Genomic DNA, 20,619 nt, shown 5'->3' on the forward strand with positions numbered 1-20,619 from the left:
TTTATCTATTAGAAAACATTCAAATTATACTAATTTTTGTCTACAAATGGAAGTATACACATTGCCTCAGTATTGCCTCAGTCTCTCCTCTATGATAAGAAAAAAAGTCTTGGTTTGGTTAGGCTGGAAACTTACTTTTATGTGACGTACATGTTTCAAGAATTCAGGAAGGAAGGGTAGAACTGTAGTATTTGTTAAGTGACAGCTTTGACTCACAAGTCTGTAACGGAATTTCCTCCTGCCTTAAGGGAAGCAATATGCCAATGACTAGTCCTTACTCTCCATTAAAAATTTGTGCTCAGAAAGAATATAAAAACATTCCTTAGAAAGTGAAGAGTAATTTTAATTACTTTTTATTTTTTAATTACATTTAACTTTGCCTGACAGATCCATGCACTAGAAATACAAAAGACTGTATTTACAAAACATTCACATTCGCTTTGAGAATATGGTTGTAAAATTATGCTACAAAAATTGAAATCCCAAAGCATCTAGCATCAAGTTACAGAAGCTTAATTATAGTACTCTTTGCTAGTCCACTACGAAGATTTTTAGTAACATGATGACTGAATAGAAGTGGCAAAAATTCAGGATTTCCAGTGTATACACTAGTCAAACACTCTAAGGATAAGTGGTCTAGAAACGTAACCAGTTCCACATGGTTATCTACCAAACCCAAGATACACATGCTTTACGATTCCTCTAAACTGTGTATGTTTCCTTCTTTTTAGCAAGGGATGGAATATGTTACTGTTTTCCTGGGAGTGCGTTTTTGAACATCTCCAACTGTAGAAATATACGCACAGGCACATACATGCATGAGTGCTAGCCTTCTTTTATATGAGCAGAATACTTGCTAGAATTGCAGAGATGAAAGCAGTTCAGTGATCTGAGAAGACAGTGCTGTCACATGCTTTGCAAGACAGAGCACAAGACAACACATTTGAGAAAGCAGAGGTCAGAAATAAATCATCTGAATGCTAGCAGTTTTCCAGTTGGAGGCCTCTTAGAGTCCAGATGTATTTGTGTACAGACACCCAAGCACTCTAGAGCATTTTTTTCCTTGCAACTTGGTTTTGCCCTAAAATTATCAGACATTGCTCATTTTTATTTCCCCCTCTCTCCGCACAACTTGGTCTTTAGCGTCATTTTACTACGGACAAGCCGGTGAGGAGCATTGAGGGCTGGAAGCCAGGGAAACCCACGGCCGCGACAGCCGAGGCACTGACGCGGGAGCAGAAATGCTGCCGGCAGCTGCCCCCACGGCGTATTTGATCACGCAGGGAACGACCGGTGCGGGCGGGTGCAGCTGGCGGCACAGCAGCCACCCTACTTCGGCCAGACGCGTTTTTCTACACAGAAAAGGCAGCGGACGCCGCTAGCGCGGGAGGGGAGGAGTGGAGGTGCGGCCTGTAGCCAGGGTAGGCCTGTGCACGTCGCCAGCTTTCCACGGCGCGGAGAAGCAAGGAGGAGGGCGGGGGGCACAGGCACGACGGTGGAGAGCCCGGCGAGGCAGATGTGTAGGCCGGGCTGGGCCGGGGCACAGCAACGGGCACGGCCACTCACAGCCCGCGCCATGGTTCTCCTCGCCCCGCCTGCTCACTTTACGGCATTGTCGCGCCGCGCCGGCTCTTTGCGGCAGCGGAACCGGCAGGCCGGAAGGCAGGTGCGCGGCGGGCTCGGGCGGGCGGGGGTCGGGCGGCTGCGTGAGGCGGGCGGGCGGGCGGCGTGGGGGCTGTTGGCGGCGGCGGGCAGCGGGCCTCGGTGGCGGCCGGAGCTCGCCGCGCTCCGGCAGACGGGCCGAACGTTGCTCTCCGCCGCGGCCTGGCCCCCTCGGTGAGGAGTGGGACCGCCCGGCCCAGCCTGCCCCGGCGGCGATGCGCGTCCTCCCGCCGGTGCGCGGGCTTCTGCCCGCCGCTCTTGGGGGAGGGAAGGCGAGCGGAGGAGGGCCGCGCCGGGCGGCCGGCGGGACCCGGCTGTTTCGGGGCAGCGAGGCCGCTGGCCGGTGCCAGGCCTTGCCTCCCCCCCCCGGCCCGCCTCCCGGCGGGGGCCCGGCGGCGGGGCCAGCCGCGGCGGGCGGGCAGGGTGCCCTGGGCCGGCAGCGGGGCCGGGGCCTGCCGCCTGGACGCGTGTGCCCGAGTCCCAGCGCGCACCTCGGCGGGTGACAGAGGATCGCTAATAAAGGCCGGGTGCTGTTCTCCTCGCGTTCTGTTTCTGGTCTTGGCCTCAGTGTGTTTATTGAAGCAGGGATAACAGGAGTGTTGTCAAGGGGGAAACGGCACAGGTGTTGAACGGGCCTGGATACTTTCAGTACTTACTACTGGTATTAATAAATGTAGAGAACTAGAAATGAAGAGTGAAAAACCAGCACGTCGTCACGTGGGGTATTTTTCCCTTTCGAGTACTACTTGCTTCATTTTGGTTGGCAATGGTAAGCTGGGAGCTTCGCTGTAAAATGCGTGATGATCTCTAGTGTCCTAAGGCGTACCCTTCAGGTGCTTCAGGAGAGAGTGTATGGTGCTGGAATTCAAATACCTTTATTTAAAAGCTTTTATGAGTTCTGAATTTAGATTTTGTTGGTTTTAATATACTAACATTTTTATAGACCCCTTAAAAAGCCTCTTCAGGCTTTTTAAAGGATTGACTGTGAAATAGTACTATTGAAATGGAACCAGTAATCACTTTTGCAGAGAAGAGATCTGATAGTCAAGCTTAGTTACTGTCTTGAGCACAGACTTTAGTCAGTGAGTAAAAAAGATACTAGAAGTTCCAGAGAAGATGCAACAAGGGTTACGTATGTCCACATGATAGGTTGCAGAGATAAATCCTTAGGAGGAAGAAAAGCAAACCGACTGTCAGTTCAGGTGCAAGCTGGCTTTCATCTGAAGACCATATAAATTATATCAGTGAGGTGCTGAGTATAAGTAAATACCCACTGCTTTTCAGCAGGTGCTGTAATAAAATACCTTTCGTTTGGATCTGACTTGCTTTTGGGTGTGATAGAGTAAACTTGCTTCATCCTGGAATTAGGTGTGTAGATATTTGGAGGAACTCTTCCCATTTATATCGGAACACTGACCAACTCCCAGCTAGGGCTTTTATGTATTGTATAAATTAGTTTTAATATTAGACCTCCTCAGTTTTCTCTTAAGGCTAGCTTGGCCTTTGGAAAAGGTGAGATCACTAGTTCCATTGAATCAGAGAGAAGGTAAGAAGTTGTCAGATGACAATATTTTGTTCTGGCAGTTCTGTGTTCATGGAGCTTTGTTTGAAGCTAAACCTGAAGTGATACTTAGGTAGGTTTTCTGTTTTTAAAATTAAGAGGAGCGCGCGTTGCTCTTTTTCACCCCTTTGTTTTCTTGTTCCTTCCTTTCTGCAGCTGACGTGTGTATTTGAAATATATCAACATGTTTCTCCTCCCAATAACCTATCCAGCCTGAGTTTGTTGTGTCTTTCCTAGTAAGTAATGTCTTCTACATTGCTGGTCATTTTTGTTATCCTCCACTGCATCCTTCTAAACTGGTGTGTGTCTTTCTAGAGACAGGGTGTGCAACAAAGACAACAGTACTCCAATGGAGTCTGTACTGACTAGTGGAAGGACAGCTTGGTATATTTTAAGGCCTCCCTCTTGTCTTTAAATATTAATGTTTCCTGTCTTTCCATGTTTCCAGCATGACAAATGACATGATTGTCACTTGCTGTAGTCTGTAGATGTGTTTCTGCAAAACTGCAACTAATGTGTTGTTTCTTGGCGTCCTCTTTTTAGGGTTTCTTACTCTTGCTTTAAAGTAGTATGTTTTACTATGCGGGTTGGATATCGTTCTTTGAAGATAATTGTAAATTGTAATTTGGCCCCTAAAATAGTTGCAGTCCCTTGCATCTCAATATTATTTACAGATTTAGTGAGTGTAGTCTTAATTCTATTGTCAGCAAGAACATTTAGAGTTGAAAAATCTTTTTTTATGGATAACTTAGAAAATTCATCCTTCATAAAGTACCAGTGTGTATTTCTTCAGATTCTTGTTAAACTACAACTCTTTCTCTGAAAAAAGTTATCCCTTATAAATACTGAACTGTGCTCAGGCTGGTCCATGTTCTTCTTGCATGTTTCATTCCTCTTATATAGTCATAGGAGCTGCTGTGGGGATGGGGAGGTGGTTGGGGGAAGGAAAGGCATATGTTGTCTTTTGCTGGATAATTATAATGTAAAGTTTATTTGGAAGCTGTTAAATGTGTGATTAATTCTAGCTCATATTAGTGTTTTCAGTAATGAACAGGTTTCTTTTTCCCCCTACAAAATTTCTTGGAAGTCCTCATTACTCCAAATAACAGCTTAATGTTTTCCTGTTAAATTGTTTTTATTAACAATTGTTGAATTTGGTGTTGAGCACTTTCCAGCCCATGCATTTTTTTAAACCGAATTATGCTTTAATGTTTGGAGAAAAAAGAAAAAAACAAAATCTACTCTCTAGTTTGGACAAACTTATCTAATGAAAACAGTTTAACAAATGACCTATTTGTAGTTGGACATTTGTTAGAAATATGACAGCTGATGTGTGAACTAAAAAGAGAAGGAAACAAGGGTTGGACCCACAAGCAGATTTAGAGACATGAGGCTTCTAAATCCCAAATTGTAATCCTCAGCATCTCTGTTGTCATCTCACCCTGTAGCTCTGTTTTCAAACAAAACATTTGTCTAGTGTCTCTCTCCTGTAGTGGCCAGTACCAGGTGCTTAGGCAATGTACTGAAAAAAATAAATTGGAAAACAAATACAGTGATGCTTTCCCTTTTGTATTACCTTTCAGTAGTCAATAATTTAAATAACTGATGATCTGCCTCTAAGCTATTGAGTTCAGTAACTACCAAGGTATCTGACTTCCATTAATTCATCTAATTCTTTTTTGAGCATGCTTGAACTTCTAGTCTTTTTGGCATCTTGTGGCAATGAATTCCCAGATTTAATTATATTTTACATAGGAAAGGCGTTCCATTTGGTATTGTTTTCACCTTAATATTCAGTTTTATCATGTACCTCCTTATTCTTACGTTATGAACAATAGTCAGTCATTCTGTATTTACCCAGTCTTGCTTTTTTTAAACACCTCATCACATCACAGAAATAAGCAATTTCATGTTTACTGCAAGCACAGTCCCTATGGGGATCTACAGTCAGGGCATTCTTTGTCCTCATCTCTCTCTCTGAGGAATTTGATCGCCTCTGTTTGCACAAAGCAATGCAAGTACGTTCTTGTACTGCGTTTAGGAGTTAACTTTCATCATAGCCGTAGTGCTTTAGATTTGTGGCTAAAGCAGTGCTGATAACACCCCCAGTGTTTTGACTGTTGCTGAGCGGTGCTTGCCTAGCATCAAGGCTTTCTTTTTCCCACCTGCCTGCCCAGCGAGTAGGCTGGGGTTGGGCAAGAGGGGACACAGCTGGGACAGCTGACCTGAATTGGCCACAGGGATATTCCATACTATGTGTTGTCATGCTCAGAAATAAAAACTGAGGTAGAGGAAGAAAAAAGGGTTTTTTTGCTTCCAAGGTGTCTGTTGTTTGGAGATTGATGGGATGTTGGTCAGCCTGTGGGATGTGGTGGGTGATTTCCTTTCTTTCACTCGTGTTTGGTTTTTTTTTTTCCTTTCCTTCCTCTGTTAACCTGTCTATATCTCAACCTGTAAGTTTTCTTACTTTTGTTCTTTCTATTTTCTCCCCTGTCCCACTGTGATGGGTGAACAAGCAGCTGTGTGGCTGCTTGGCTGCTGGCTAGGGTCAACCTACCCCAACGCTTTGTGCAGACACCTAAAAATGTGATTGAAGGAAGTAGCAGCAGCGCGCTCTGGTTCTGTGGTAACAGTGCTCATTGAATTAACCAGTGGTATGAAAGCTGCCTATGCCCTGTGTTCCTTGAGGTTATTCTAGTCATTTGGTATAGAATATTCCTCTTGAAGTTGTACACAACTTTGTATAGTTTATTGAAAATTCATTAGGCTAAGGAGAAACCAAGAAAGACTTAATTAGGCTACAGTGGCTATGATGGACTGCTTAGGCATTTACCAGTTTGTCCTTGCTGAAAGGGCAGTTGGTGTTTTCTGTGTTTTGTTCAGTACATTCATGTGTAGACTAGAGTTTGGTGGCTGGCCTCTAGCTGGGCACGTCTCTGAGATGTGAATTAAAACTCATGTTCTTTTTCTGGCTTGTGAAATCTTGTTGATCCTAGAGAAGAGTATCATTAACAGGAAGGTGGAGAATGTTTTACCTAACTGGTATTTTAGGGAGGGAAAGGTTGCTAGCTCTCCCCTTTTGTTGTATGCTGAGTTTAGGGTCGTAGCTTAGGGGTATGGATTATACACCTCCCTAGACTTGTCCATCATTCGTTCTATGGCATGTATTTATTCTGAGTCATCTGTTACTCTTGCTTGCCCAAAGGCATGTTGGAAGTTTGGCCTGAAAAATAAACTGAATCTGATATTATAGGCCTGAATCTTCATCATAAGCTGGTCATACAGTAAGACTAGATGATTATGGAATGATAGGTTGGTGATTGAAACATTTATCGGGTGATTTCTGGCATAACCTTCAGTTTACCAGTTGTAAATCAGATTCTGAGGAGGTTGTGAGAATAAGTAGATGAGTTTGTACAGTAGTGACTTACTTGCATGTGTTCAAATATTTCTTAAAACATAGACAGAAACATTTATAAATATATCAATAACTCCTTTCTTTGAAACTGGCGAAGACTGCTGAACTGAGTTGCTTAGTGAGTCTGTATTTGGAAACTGGATTCTGATTAATTTGTTTGAGAAATGTGAAGGCATTATTCTTAGCTGCTGCTCTAAGGGGGAACAATTTGTCCTCTCCTTGAAAGATTGGGGAAGAATAAAGCGGATCTCTGAAAGTCCTTTCTTCCATTTCTTTCAAGAAGTTTATTATTTATGGTGAGTTGACCCCGGCTGGCAGCCGAACGCCCACCCAGCCTCTCACTCATTCCCTTCTGCTGTGAGATGGGGAGAAAACAGGAGATGTATAACAGTTGCTTGGGAAGACAAACACCATAAACATGGATGTCTTGCCTCCTTGTTTCACCTTTTCACCTTTTCCTGAGTTTTTACTACTGAGCATGACATCGCATGGTATAGAGCTGTGTTGCCTCTGAAGCATGAATATAAATCGAATGCTTGGTTATATAATTTTCTTGTTAGTGTAGCATTTTTGTTTATGGAGAGCCTTTAAAAGTCAATTCTATAAATCTGAACAGTTTTTTATCTGCCGTGCTAAATGCTCATGATACTTGTTCAAAGGCTTTGAATTGTTAAATAGGAGAATCTTGACTAATATGTGCATATTTCTTAGCTTACAATACAATTTTTCTAAAACATGTTTTAAGAAATTTTACATATACTCTAACAGAATATGACTACATTTCTAAAAATGTAACCATTTAAAAAATTGCACAACTGGAAGAAATCCTGCTTTAATGTCATCAGATTACTAGAGATATAATGGGGCTATTTTCATTATATCAGCCAAGAACAATAACATTATGCCTCAATTTTTGTTCTCCTCCCCATTTTCTCATGGAATAAGCACACATTTCTGATGTTTACAAGCTTTGTGAAAAAGATGGTTAGGGGTTTCCTCACTGTAGGAAACCATATAGGTGTCTTTCTTGAAGTATCCTCTTGCACATATTGCCAACACTATAGGCGGTCAGCTCAGGAAGGGTGGGCAGCAGCTGTTAGTTTTGATTCTAGTTTGCACGCATTGTAATATTACAGGAATACAGCACTACTTTCTTTTTTTAAAGTTCTAATTCTAAACTGTAATAATAATAAATTACCAATTAGGAAGCTGTTATTTGCTGGTCATCAAATAGCTGATGTGCTATTTGAAGTGCCTGTGTGGCATGTAAGCTCTGAAGAGAAGACAAGGGACTCTGTCTCTAATAATATTACTTTATGGGACTATGTGTCTATTCAATAGTTGAGTGTTGTTTAAATGTGTTTTTAATTAACTTTTTTTTTTCCTCGGTAGAAGGGCCTAGCTTGAAAAGAAGTATGCATGTTTTCAGGCTTTAGGGGTATACTTGAAAAGGTGCTCCTTGCATTTTTTTTCATAAATGTTTAGGCTGAAATTTAGGCTGTTTTTTTCCCTACATCCTATCAACATTAAATAACAGATTAGAATAATTTATATTTAAGCCAAATTGAAAGTGGACAGTTGTCTGCTTTGGGACAGCTTCTGGTACGTCTGTTACAATCTTGGGTTTCTTTACAACTCTCTTTGCAGGGGAGGAGGTAGTGTTGCCTCCAGGCAGTAGGAGGAAGGTCTGAAGAGGGTGGCACCCGGAAAGGTACGTGGAAGACCAGGGTGGTTTGGACTGTGCTTTCAGCTCTTCCTCAACTGGAAAAGCTTGTCTTGATAGGTTGAGTTTTGGGAACCTGTATGCATCTTCCCTGCACTTCAGTATTTGACCATGTTATATCAAACAGGGAGCTCTGTTTTGAATGCCTGTTTGCTTTTCTGATAGGAAATACAAACTTTCACTTTTTTAACTGATGAGCTGGACTGAACCTTCAGTGAGTCGTGATGTGGATCCAATAAGAGAGGGCTAGTAGACTGTGAGAGGTTCATTCATGTGGACATACCTTTGGAAAAGTATTTAAATAAGCTGACAGAGACGTTTAGGAGGAATGTTAGAAAGACTGAGGGGTAGCATAGTGCTAACAAATAAATAGTTGTCTTAATGGAAGACATTGGTCATTGGCAGAGATTGGCAAGTCATCTGACTTAGAAGACTAGCTAGAAGTCACTTTGAAAGAGAAGGCATGTCAGGATTTCTTTTTAGCTGTTTTATGCAGAAAGCAGGAATAAGCTATCCAGTGATCGATACCTCCTCAAAATGCCAAAGTGTGGTCAGAAAAAAAAAAAATTGCTAGAATTTATCTGTTTTGTGTTGTATAGATCTCTATGGTTTGTGTGTGCCTTACAGTTTGGGGATTTGGGAAAAGTTATCTTGGTTATTTTGTGTTCCTAGAGAGTTTTGTTAAAAAGCACGAAGTTCTGTGTGTTCTTAAATCATGATGTTTCTCAGGAAATCAGGAGTTACTGGGGACTGAGTGTCTTTGGCAGTTTGGTACCACCACATTGCTAAGAAAAGCTGATGGAGACTTTTAGGAATAACGTTAGAAAGATTGGGGAATAGCATAATGCTAAAACCTACGCCAACTTAGCAGAGTTTAAATATGTGTATTTAATGTATTGATACAGGACTGAAATGCAGCAGCCTAGTAACTAATATTTAGGGGATGCTTATCTGTGACATTTTATTAGCGTCATCTTAGTATATTCAGAATTGAAACACTCTTTAGAGAGATGAATTTTGGATAAAATGCACAGCTTTCAGCTCTAAATTGCTGTGTATTATTGGGAAGATATTTACTATATGTTTGCAATGGAGTGTGCACATAATCATAATGTCCTGATGAGAGATTTCATTGATGTCAGTCAGAAGGCTTCCCGTACTTAAATAATCTCAATTGCCTCGAGTGTTCACAGATGTTATTAACTAGACAGCTTTCCTCAAACTCTGTCGTGACTTTCTGACTCCTTCCCTACTCAAAAACTATGACAGGTTTCAAACAAGGTACTGAATAGTAGAAAAAGGGTGAGGACATTTTTTAGAAAATATTACAAACATTAATATGAAAATTAAACGAATGCAATAAACCGAAATGTTGCTAAATATAGCAAACACTTAAAATTACACAATACACTTGCATTATTTTAATGAAATGGATGCATTTGCGTGGACAATGGCAACTGGTTGTTCTTATTTCTGTGTAATGGGTCATTTTCTACATATGTCTGTATTATTTATTTCAGCCATTGATAAAAATTCTGACTCTTGCAAAAGTTGCCGGAAATAGGATGAGCTTATTTATAGCTGGTAGTTTTGGGACCCTTCCATTTAGTGATAGCTGAAGTTGGCTAGAACCCTTGTTTATTTTGAAGGGCAGTTCCATGTTTTTAGTACATGACAATTAAATTAGTTTTCTTGTAGAAAACTGTAGAATCTACAGCTTCTTTCTTAAGTGGTCTAAAACTCTGCATATTTCTGTTCTGAAAAATAATTCTGTAGTTTATTAAGTACTTGCAGATTTTTTTGTTTCAGATTGCCAGCATTACCTGTATTATTACCAGTTTTATTGATGAAATTGCTGAACACAAAAAAATTTAATATTTTCTCTAAATGAGAAATCCTGCTTCAGTGCTTTCATAGAACAATTGTTCTTTAAGACTAAATGTGAATCTTGCCTTAGGTTGTACTGTGCTTATACAGCTACTGTGCCTCGTCTGCTAGATGCAATGATTTTATTAACCGTAATTACTAAAGAAGTCCTCAAGATGGACTCTTGATGTTTGGTAAGACAGTTAATTCAGAACTGACATCCTGTTTTTCCAGGTGACGTGAGCATTGCCAATGACTTTTCTGTGAAAAAGATTTTGATGAATTTTGTTATCCACTTCTGATGATGCTCATGACATCTGCCGTTTTACTTACAAGTCAGTGCAATTTTTGGACATAGTTTTTGATTATGAATTCAGCAAAGTATAAAATAGTAATGTCATAAAGTACCAGAGACACTTATTTAGCCAATTAATGAATCCTTGATTCTGATTTTGGCAGTGCTAATAACAACACAACTCATCCAGTCAATATTACAACTTCAAAGACATTCTCCCATGGTTAACTTGGCTATTGTCATATGAATCTCAGAAATATATTTTCCAAGTCTATAAGAGTTTTGCCAGTGATATAGCTGGACTTGTCCACATACACAGAAGACTTCACTTTCTTTTCTTTCAGATCAGTTTGTAAAAATCACTTGTGACACCATACATATATATGCAACAATGTGGTTGACTAGAGGTGTTACAGAGTGTTTGCTGCTTTGGGTTCCTAAGGCTACTGGTACTGCCTCCCGTGTTCGTACAGGGGTGCATTAGCTGCATGGCCACGCAGTCCCTAGGTCTGGGAGGAAGCTTCGTGCTTCAGGGACGCTTATATTACATGTCCTGTTTATTGTCTCTTATGAATGCAGTAGTCTTAAAAATAATGGCAGCTGATATAAAATGTGTGCCTCTTATATGCCTGTTACACAACTATTTTCTAGACTTTACCATAATACTTTTTTTATTTTGGCTCTACCCTCTTTCAAAAACTTTTCCAAAATTATTTCAGGAATCTTACAGGATGGGTTAATGAGAAGTAGGTGAGCAATCATATCTGTACAGCCTCTCCTTTGTGACTTAAGTAATAGTGTACAGGCAGGGTCTTAAAGATTAGTGTACCTGGCTTAGTCTTTGTTTTATTGCATTTGAGATCCTTCTTAAATGCTAAAACAAGTTATGTTTTTCTCAAAAGGGATGGTTTGTGCTTCCTTCAAAAGCATTTGGGGGAGATGCTCCAGATTCAGAATGATTCAGTTCCAACCTTGAGGCCTACTGAAGCCATATTTTGAAGGAAATCTGAGCTAATTATGAAGGATAATAATAGTATTGAATGGATAATAAGCATCCAGTTATTTATAACTGGGAGATAATGCAGTATTAGAGGCATTTGTTTAATGTCTGTAAATCTGATAAGTGATTCAGGTGCTTGAACACACACCTGTTGCCAATTTAAAAACCTCACAGAATTACACCTTGTATCCAGCTACTGTTTCAGAGGATGTGGACATTTCATAGGACCTGTGTCACATCTACTGGTCTATGCAAATATCTTTGATATTATAAAGGGTCTCAAACGCCATTAGGCACTGTGCTTACAGACTAAATCCCACCCAGGTGCCTGCCATAAGGGAAGCTTGAATCTTCCTGCACGATTCAGGAACAGGTCTTCAGAAATGTTTTCACATTTTTGGTGTTCTATCCAAAATCTGGTTTTGGAGAGAAAAATGTCAGTGCATGTGCCTAAATGCCCTGAAGGAAATGGGCTCTAGGCTTTGTGTGGTACTTCTCTCTCTATAAGCATAGTAGTGTCTGCTTACGGGCGTGTTGTAAACATAACCATAGTAGACAAGTGAGGTACTCTCATATTAAATTACATAGGTGTGAGTCCATAGAGTTCTTGGGGGCAATATTCAGAATGTGAATTTTCCTGTACAGATCCCCTGGTTAACATGACTGGAATGCGTGTTGGGGATCAAGATGAGAATAGTAGACCTTTTAACAAACAATTTGTCAAATTTATTCTGTAATGGAGCTGAAGACTTTGTTTCTGCTTTCCAGTCTTGTTTCCAGTTGTTTAGGAGCTTGACCTTATACCTGGCTAAAAGCAGCCTTTACGTTCATTACTTTTTAAGACTAATCTAGGCAAGGTAGGTAAACTTTGGGAGTACGTGTAGGGTTTGTCTCTCCAATTATGCTGTAGGGACTAGGACTAGAAACAAATGGTTTCCCCCCCCCCCTCCCCCCCACCTCCTAAGGTTCAAGGTCAGGTGTGAGTGCTGAGTTTTCGGGAATAGTTTCCTCCAGCAGGCATGGATGGATGCTGTTTTCACAAGAAGCAGTGGCAAAAAGACATTCCTCATCCCTCAGTTTGAAGTGGTCAAATGCTCCAGACTGTCCCAAGGTGTATCTGTAGGACTGAATATTTTAGTGTTGTAAGAGTGGAGATGGAAGGGAGGGAGCATTGGAGAGGAGAAAAATCAAGCATATTCTGTTTCTTTAGCACAGTTTTCAATCAAATTCACTGCTAATGAACAGAAGCTGTATGGTATCTTTACTGTTTCTGTAGCATCTGCTGAAGGTTTATTATTTAAATAAAGTTACATTTGTCCCTTCTCTTAAGCAAACCCATGCTAGTCAAGCTTGATTTGAAATATAAAAAAAAATTAGCTATTTCCTTCTATGGAGAATTCAAAAGCAGAATTAACTAAATTATGAATAAGGTGTACCTACCGCGAACAGTATGACTTAGGTGTCCTAATTGTAGTATTAGATACACAGTTTTCTATTTTGCACTTTCAGGTATGCATCTGGTAAATAAATATCTCCTTCTGGTCTTACTCATTTTATGCTGCTGAAGAAGCTGGCAGGTGAAGTAGAATTGCTTTCCTTCTGGTAGTCCCATTTCCCTTGAAGAGTCCTTTGGACTTTGTTTTCTTCTGTGTACTGAACATAAACATTTCGCAAAAGAAAATAAAAAGCAGAACCTGATCTTAGTTGTACACCAAGCTCATGAGCCAAGTGTAATTTATCTTATGTTTTGAAAGCTAATTATTCAGTTAACTTTACTTGCTTCCTGAGCTTCGGATATCCCAACAGTAAGCTTCTGTTATATGCATTGATATTTCAGTTAATTAAAGGTATTTTGTGTTATCCAAAAGTGACTTTCTTATTATAGCTTTATTATTTAAAAAAGTTAATGAAGATAAGTAAAGTCATATTGTTGCCCTGCCAAAGTAGAGGTCCAGTTTATTAACTTCAGTGGCATTAATCTGAGTCGTTATCTCTTCTCCTCATGGGGTGTTACTAGCTAATTCCAAAAAGATGGTTGGATTTTCACCATATGTCATAGTTGTCTATGTCCGCGCACAGCTGTGTGTTATCCATGAGAGATGGACCTGACTGCACACTGAAGCTGATACTATTCTTGATAATTCCTCACGTTAATCTGCCTTGGTTGCATAAAGGTGCTTGCACAGGTTTGTATAGATAGTATTTAACAAATCTTTCTAGAAGAGCTGTAATGTGATGATTTTTACCTCTTGCACAATTAAGTTACACTTAAATGCTTCTTGTATAATACCATTAGCTATATCTTTGCAAGACCGTTTTTCAATATGATTATTTTCTGGTTCTTGCTTTTCTTCTTGGGTTGCTGAAGGATTTTGACATGTAGACACATCCATTCCCTCCCCTTATGTAATGTAAGGTCAGTTCACCCTCCCAAATCAATTTTACTAATGTTTTGAAGTGTTACAGGAGACCACCTTCTGATGTTCTGAAAGGGCTAATGTACCTGTAAGCTGTTCTCCTGGGAGAAGGCGAGGGGGTGGATGACAAAGAAACGACTCTGTGGCATGATTTAGAAGCAGTGCTAGAATGAGAAAGCTTGTTTTGGTAAGCTTTTCTTGTGACCACCTACAGACCTTTTGTGATCTTTGGTATGGTAATCAACCGTGGAAGTACAATTAAGCCCAGTTGGTGGCAAGATTCTGAGTCTGCTGAAAACCAAGAGAGAAGCATACCAGAGATGGAAAAGCAGATGAATACCTGTTGAGAACTACAAGGGCATTGCCAGGGCGTGCAGAGATGCTGTTGGAAAAGCAAAAGCTCAGCTGGAATAGAAATTAGCCAGATGTCAAAAACAAGAGAGGGTTCTTCAGGTACATAAACAACAAGCAGAAAAAGAAGGAAAATATTGGCCTGCTCTTAAACAGGAGAGGTGAATTAGTTACCAAAAACGCTGAAAAAGCAGAGGTTCTCAACATTTTCTTCACCTCTGTCTTTATCAGCACTGTGGGGCCCCAGGCCTTGGGAACAAAAATCCGGGTTGATGCAAACACAGACCTACTGTCAGTGAAGGAAGAGTTGGTATGTGAACTTTTTACAGGAGCTTAACCCCTACAAAATGGGCCCTGACAATATCCACTCAAGGGTGTTAGGAGAGCTGGCTGATGTCACTGTGCGGCCGCTCTACATAATCTTTGAGATGTCGAGGAGATCAGGGGATGTCCCAGAAGACTGGAAGAAGGCTAATGTCACCCCGATCTACAAGAACGGCTTAAAGGAGGATCCAGGAAATAATAGGCCCATCAGTCTTACTTCAGTCACTGGGAAAGTTATGGAACAAATCCTCCTGGGGGCTATCACAACTCAGATGAAGCACGTGATTGGGAAAAAACAGCACAGATTCACCAAGGGCAAATCGTGCCTGACAAACCTTATCGCCTTCTATGACAAAGTAACCTGCTCAGTTGATGTGGGGCGAGCAGTGGACATTGCCTACCTGGATTTCTCCAAGGCTTTTGATACGGTTTCCTACAGCCTCCTCCTAGAGAAACTGATGTGTTACAGTCTAGACAAGTGGTCTGTGCTGTGGGCAGGGAACTGGCTGACAGAGCGCACATGGAGGGTGGTTGTAAATAACTCCTTTTCAAACTGGCAACACGTCACAAGTGGGGTCCGCCAGGGATCGACATTGGGCCCAACGCTGTTTAATATCTTCATAAGTGATCTGGATGATGGGATCAAGTGTACCCTGATGAAGTTTGCCAATGATACCAAACTGAATGGGGAAGTGGACACTTCAGAAGAGAGAAGCACCCTGCAGGAAGACCTTGATAGGCTGGAAGACTGGGCTAACAAGAATCTTATGAAGTTCAAGACAGACAAATGTAAGGTCTTGCACCTGGGAAAACATAAGCCAGGAGTGCAGCACAGGCTGGAATCTACCCAGCTGGGGAGCAGTTCTGTGGAAAGGGACCTGGGGGTCCTGGTGGACAGGAAGCTCGATAGGAGTGAACAGTGTGCTGCTGCGGCAAAGAAAGCCAACAGGATGCTGGGTTGCATCACCAGCAGAGATAAAGAAGTCATTATCCCACTCTACTTGGCACTTGTCAGGCTACACCTGGAATAGTGTGTTCAGTTTTGGACCCTGCTATATTAAAAAAGATGTGGACAGGCTGGAAAACATCCAGAGAAGGGCTGCAAAGATGATGAAAGGACTGGGAAGCCTGCCGTATGAGGAAAGGCTGAGAGAACTGGGTTTGTTCAGCCTTGAGAAAAGAAGGCTTAGGGGAGACCTTATCACCATGTTCCAGTATTTAAAGGGTGGCTACAAAGAAGATGGAGACTCCCTTTTTACAAGGAGTCAACGTGGAAAAGACCAGGGCTAATGGGTACAAGTTACTCCCAGGGAGATTCCACTTGGACACAAGAGGAAAATTTTTCACAATGAGAACAATCAGCTAGTGGAATAATCTCCCCAGGGAAGTGGGGGATTCCCCAGCATTGGACACTTTTAAGGTTTGGCTGGACAGGGTCCTGGGCTGTCTTGCCTAGACTATGCTTTTGCCGAGAAAGGTTGGACCAGGTGATCCTTGAAGTCCCTTCCAACCTGGTATTCTATAAAGGTTACCTGTTACCACAGGTTGTGTCATGTTTAAAGGTTTGACTTGATCTGTGCAGAATGTTATTTTTAAAGTAGACTATGCACAACAGAGAAATACAGATTTTTGTTTGTTTGTTTTTTGTTCTTGCCTTCCCATTAGAGCTTAGAAGAAAAGCTTTTTTATTAGTGGTTTTCTGCTACAGTAAGCTTATTATGCTTGCTGATTATTACTTGTACAAATTTTCTTTCGCAGGTAGTCGCCCAGTTGTACCTCTGTGCAGTAACCTCAAGTTAGTTATTCCATTTGTCCTGGTTTCAGCTGGGATAGAGTTAATTCTCTTTCTAGTAGCTGGTACAGTGCTGTGTTTTGGATTTAGGATGAGAATAAAGTTGACAACATACCGATGTGTTAGTTGTTGCTAAGTAGTGTTCATACCAGTCAAGGACTGTTCAGCTTCCCATGCTCTGCCAGGTGCACAAGAAGCTGGGAGGGGGCACAGCCAGGGGGGCTGACCCAGACTGGCCGAAGGGCTATGCAATACTGTATGATGTCATGCTCAGTATATAAACTGGGGGGAGCTGGCTGGGGGGCAGCGATCGCTGCTCAGGGACTGGGGGGGCAGCGATCGCTGCTCAGGGACTGGCTGGGCATCGATCAGCAGGCGGTGAGCAGTTGCATCATGTATTTTGTATATTCTTTGACCATTGTTATTGTTGTTATTTTCTCTTCCTTTTCTGCCCTATTAAACTGTCTTTATCTCAAACCATGAATTTTACTTTTTTTTTTCCCCCCCCTCAATTCTCTCCCCCATCCCACTGGGGGCAGGGAGTGAGAAAAAGGCTGTGTGGTGTTTAGCTGTCTGCTGGGTTAAACCACACCACCATTGACATTTTATTGTAAATCTTTAGCAACTGTTATTAGCAATGTTTTTACCTCCTGAAGCTGAGTTGCAAAGAACCTGGCAATCTCTGTGGACAGTAGTTAGCGTTGGAGTCTTTATCCTTGTGTGTGCTTGCTGTTCACTGCAGTAATGTGTTATGGAGACTTTCTTACTACTATCTGAACAGGTGCTCTATCATGGTCTTATCACAGCAGTTATGCAATTATGTACTATGTATGTATTAATACAGCAGTTATTTTTGCTGAAGTGCATCCCACGTTCTCTCAGCCATCCTCGGTGAGCTGCAACATGTGTTACTTGGCTGTCGTTAGCTCAAAGGTTTTTTCTTTCTCTCACTTACCTATTGGTTTTCATCTTCCCTTTACTTCCTGTGGACACATACATCTGTATTTACCTTCCATACACCTTCTGCTTTTCATTTAGTGACAAAATCTTATGGAATGGAGTAAGATGAACCCCCTGGGGTTGTTTTCAACCTCTGTTGATGGCACGATGTGAAAGAGAGGCATAAAGAGCCTCCTATTAAGCTAAAACAACCACAAACACTCTCCCCCCCCCCCCCCCCTTTGTATTTGTGGCACATGCCTAGTGTTTAAATGAACATACATGTTATATATGTTAAAGTTGGAGATTTCACTTATAGTACATCTCCACATGTAAGTCTTTAAGTCTCTATTGCTTGGGATGCAGTTTGTCTTGCTGCAAGAAATGAAAAAGTTAAGGTGATGACGTGTAAAAATGCAGACATTTCCCAGTCTAACAATTGAACTGTCTCTTATGTTCTTGGAAAAGAAAGATGAGTTATTCTGAAAAAAGGGTTGGTTTAAGTTTTGTTTTGTTTTAAGAAAGGACAGCTATTCTTAGTAATGATCTCAAAGCACTGCTAAAATGAATGTGTTATTGGGCCAAACCATGTTTGGCACCATACCAAAACAGTATTGGGCATAATCACAGGAAACACCTCTCCAGCTGATGCTAGCAGGAGCAGTGTTAGGCAGCTGGTGTTTAATCCCACATGCATGGCTAAGACTGTGAGAGAAAGAATCTGGAAAGGGTTAATACTCTATTGAATGCATGGCTTGCAGTTCCATTATTTGGTTTTTTAGGATTGTTGTTTTGGTTTAGTAACATATAATTAAGATCCCAAAATTGTCTCTTATATGAATGATGGCACACACAGGCACTGTTATGCCTCCTCATTATGCTGAAGCATTTGTTTGAATTTTGGTATTCACTGAGATGAATACCGTGTATCAGGCAGCCATTATTTCCTTCTGAGTACATTCCTTAATCTTGACATCTCCCTTTCAAGGATTGACCTGGTCTTGACTGGAGATCAGCAATATTCGATGCAGGCAGTATTCCAGTGTGATGTCTGAGCCTTTTGCAGAAAATCAGATGTCTGAAAGTGTACAATTGTTACTACATCATATAGCACTGCTTATAAAGGTGCAAAATATGAAGTTGGAAAATATTAATATTGTAGTATATTGCTTTGGCCTGCTGTTTATGATTAATGTCCCAGGTATTATTAAACCACTATTATCCCTGGCTGTCAACTTTGATGCTAGGTGCTGTATTTGTACCGTTTGCATCAAACATGCTTGGATAAGAAGTTTAAGTGAATCTACTACAAATGTCCCCATTGTTGTAAAATAGCTTTTTCATCTAATGCTTTTATTTATTTCTTTAAAATGGCAGTGAGAAATACACACCAATAGAATGTGTTTTTTTTTTTAAATATTGAGACTTTTTTTTTGTACTTCATATTTTATTTACAAATGTTACTGCATTGGCCCTTTTTTTTTTTTTTTTTTTAATTGCCTTATGGCTGGGATATCATTTGCCTTTTTAGCTTCCTTTTCATTTGAAATTATTCCACTTTGACAAGTGAAAGTAAAAATGCCATTTGATCCAAATACAGCATGCTCAATAGCAACATGCTATTAATTGTCAATGTCTAAAGCCTCTTTTTCTTTATAAAGTTCTTTGATTAGATTAGTAATCAATAATAACTTCTTCAGGTTTTATAAATGAGAAGTTTACATAGACAGCAAGAAACTTAGTAGTTTAAAGAATTATAGGCAATATAGGCAAAACCTGGTAACATAGCTTAATATTCCTTAAATAGTTTAAATAAAATGGCTGCTGTGAGGTTTTAAGGGATCTGTAACATGCCAAATACTAGAGGCTACAGAACCTGGTACTTTAGTATAGTGCAGCTGCTGATTTTTACCTGTGATTCTGTTAATGCTCTCTTGTTCCATCGTTTTCAACTTGGAAATTAAGGTACCTACATTTGAGCAATCCCCTTCTCTTAGCCCTACTGGGCAGCTGGCTTGTTTTGTTAAAGAGTATAGGAATTAAAATAAGTAAGTTTAAAACAAAACAGCAACAACAACAAACTCTTTGATCATAATCTCTGTAACATTTCAGTGGAGAAGAGAAAGAGGTGGTTCTGTTATTTGCTTACGGGAGAAAATAGGAAGGTCAAGAGTGGGAGGAAAACTTAGGTAGTTGGTAAAAATACAAAGTGGAAAACTTCTCAAGTAATGTTAGTTACCTTTGTAATATTGGTAGCAATTTTTTACATTTTTCAATTTAATGAAAAAAAAAAAAAACCCTGCTGAGATTATGATCCATGTTTACTGTTAGGTTTACTTTGAAACTATAAAGTTTGAAGGGTTTCATACCTGAATTCTAAGTATAATCTGCCTTTATATTTTACTTTCCCTCATAAAAAAATTCAATGTTAAAGTCTTTTTTTTTTTTAAAGAAGTACAATAGGCTTTAAAAGATATTCCCTCTCATCTTCACAAAGCTTTAGAAAGGTGGATATTACTCTTTCTGCTTTACAGACAGAAGCTTGGTGGAAAGTTAAGGTTTCTTTAAAAGAGGTGGGAAGTTTGAGATAGTGCTAGAAGTTGTCAAACTTCAGTTCCTTTTCCTAAAACACATTAGCAGAATGGGCCCAAATTGTCCTTACTTGATTGAAGGCGGCAAGGGGGGAGATATTTTTACCATGTAAAGTTGCACTGATCTTAAGGTTAAATTCCCATTCCACTTGTCCCTCTACAAACATGAAATAAGACGGTACCTATTCTCACACCTTTTTCTCAAGGGGGAATGGGCAGAAGAATGGCAAAAGTTCATCTTGCATCTCTATGTGTGGGCCCTGGTAAATAGGATTTAATCACTGCTGCCTTTTAGGTCCTTGTTCCAAAATCAGCAGACCTTAGCAGGATCATTTGGTAGTACAGATGTTTGAGATCAAACTGCAGGCAAACAGGTATATTTCTGTCAAATCAGAAGGAATTAATTACCCTTTTGGTGGCTGCGGGAAAACAAGCAGTAGCTGATCCACTCTAAAGGCAGTGTGATGCAGGCAGGTATCTACATCAGCAGGCTTTATGTGAAAGCAGGTAACATTTTTTTTTTCAAACAAATGTAAATTTACGTTGCATCTCATAGGGCCACAGCATTTTTGACCCAGCATTTACAGCTGGCTCTAGTACATTGCAGAATAACAGTGTAAGTTCTTAATCTTTACCTTGGTTTTCACATTAACAATAGAGTAATTGCACCTGTCCCCTGC

General features: G+C 40.6%; 1 protein-coding gene across 6 annotated transcripts in view; it reads left to right on the forward strand.

The window, feature by feature from the left end:
* The first annotated feature begins 388 nt into the window (after positions 1-388).
* Positions 389-20,619, forward strand: part of ASCC3 (activating signal cointegrator 1 complex subunit 3) — a 289,170-nt gene continuing 268,939 nt past the window's right edge. For 3 of the 6 annotated variants that reach the window (XR_015707982.1, XR_015707983.1, XM_087773468.1), the window contains exons 1-2: positions 389-1,666; positions 8,289-8,352. The gene's annotated coding sequence lies outside the window, so the exon portion shown is untranslated. Of the gene's footprint in view, positions 1,667-8,288; positions 8,353-13,034; positions 13,103-20,619 lie in introns of those variants that run through there. The other 3 variants (XM_087773464.1, XM_087773467.1, XM_087773466.1) reach the window with 3 other exon arrangements.

This window comes from Nipponia nippon, unplaced genomic scaffold (assembly GCF_047370975.1).
Source record: "Nipponia nippon isolate SJK-2023a ecotype South Korea unplaced genomic scaffold, ASM4737097v1 scaffold_4, whole genome shotgun sequence".
NCBI lineage: Eukaryota > Metazoa > Chordata > Aves > Pelecaniformes > Threskiornithidae > Nipponia > Nipponia nippon.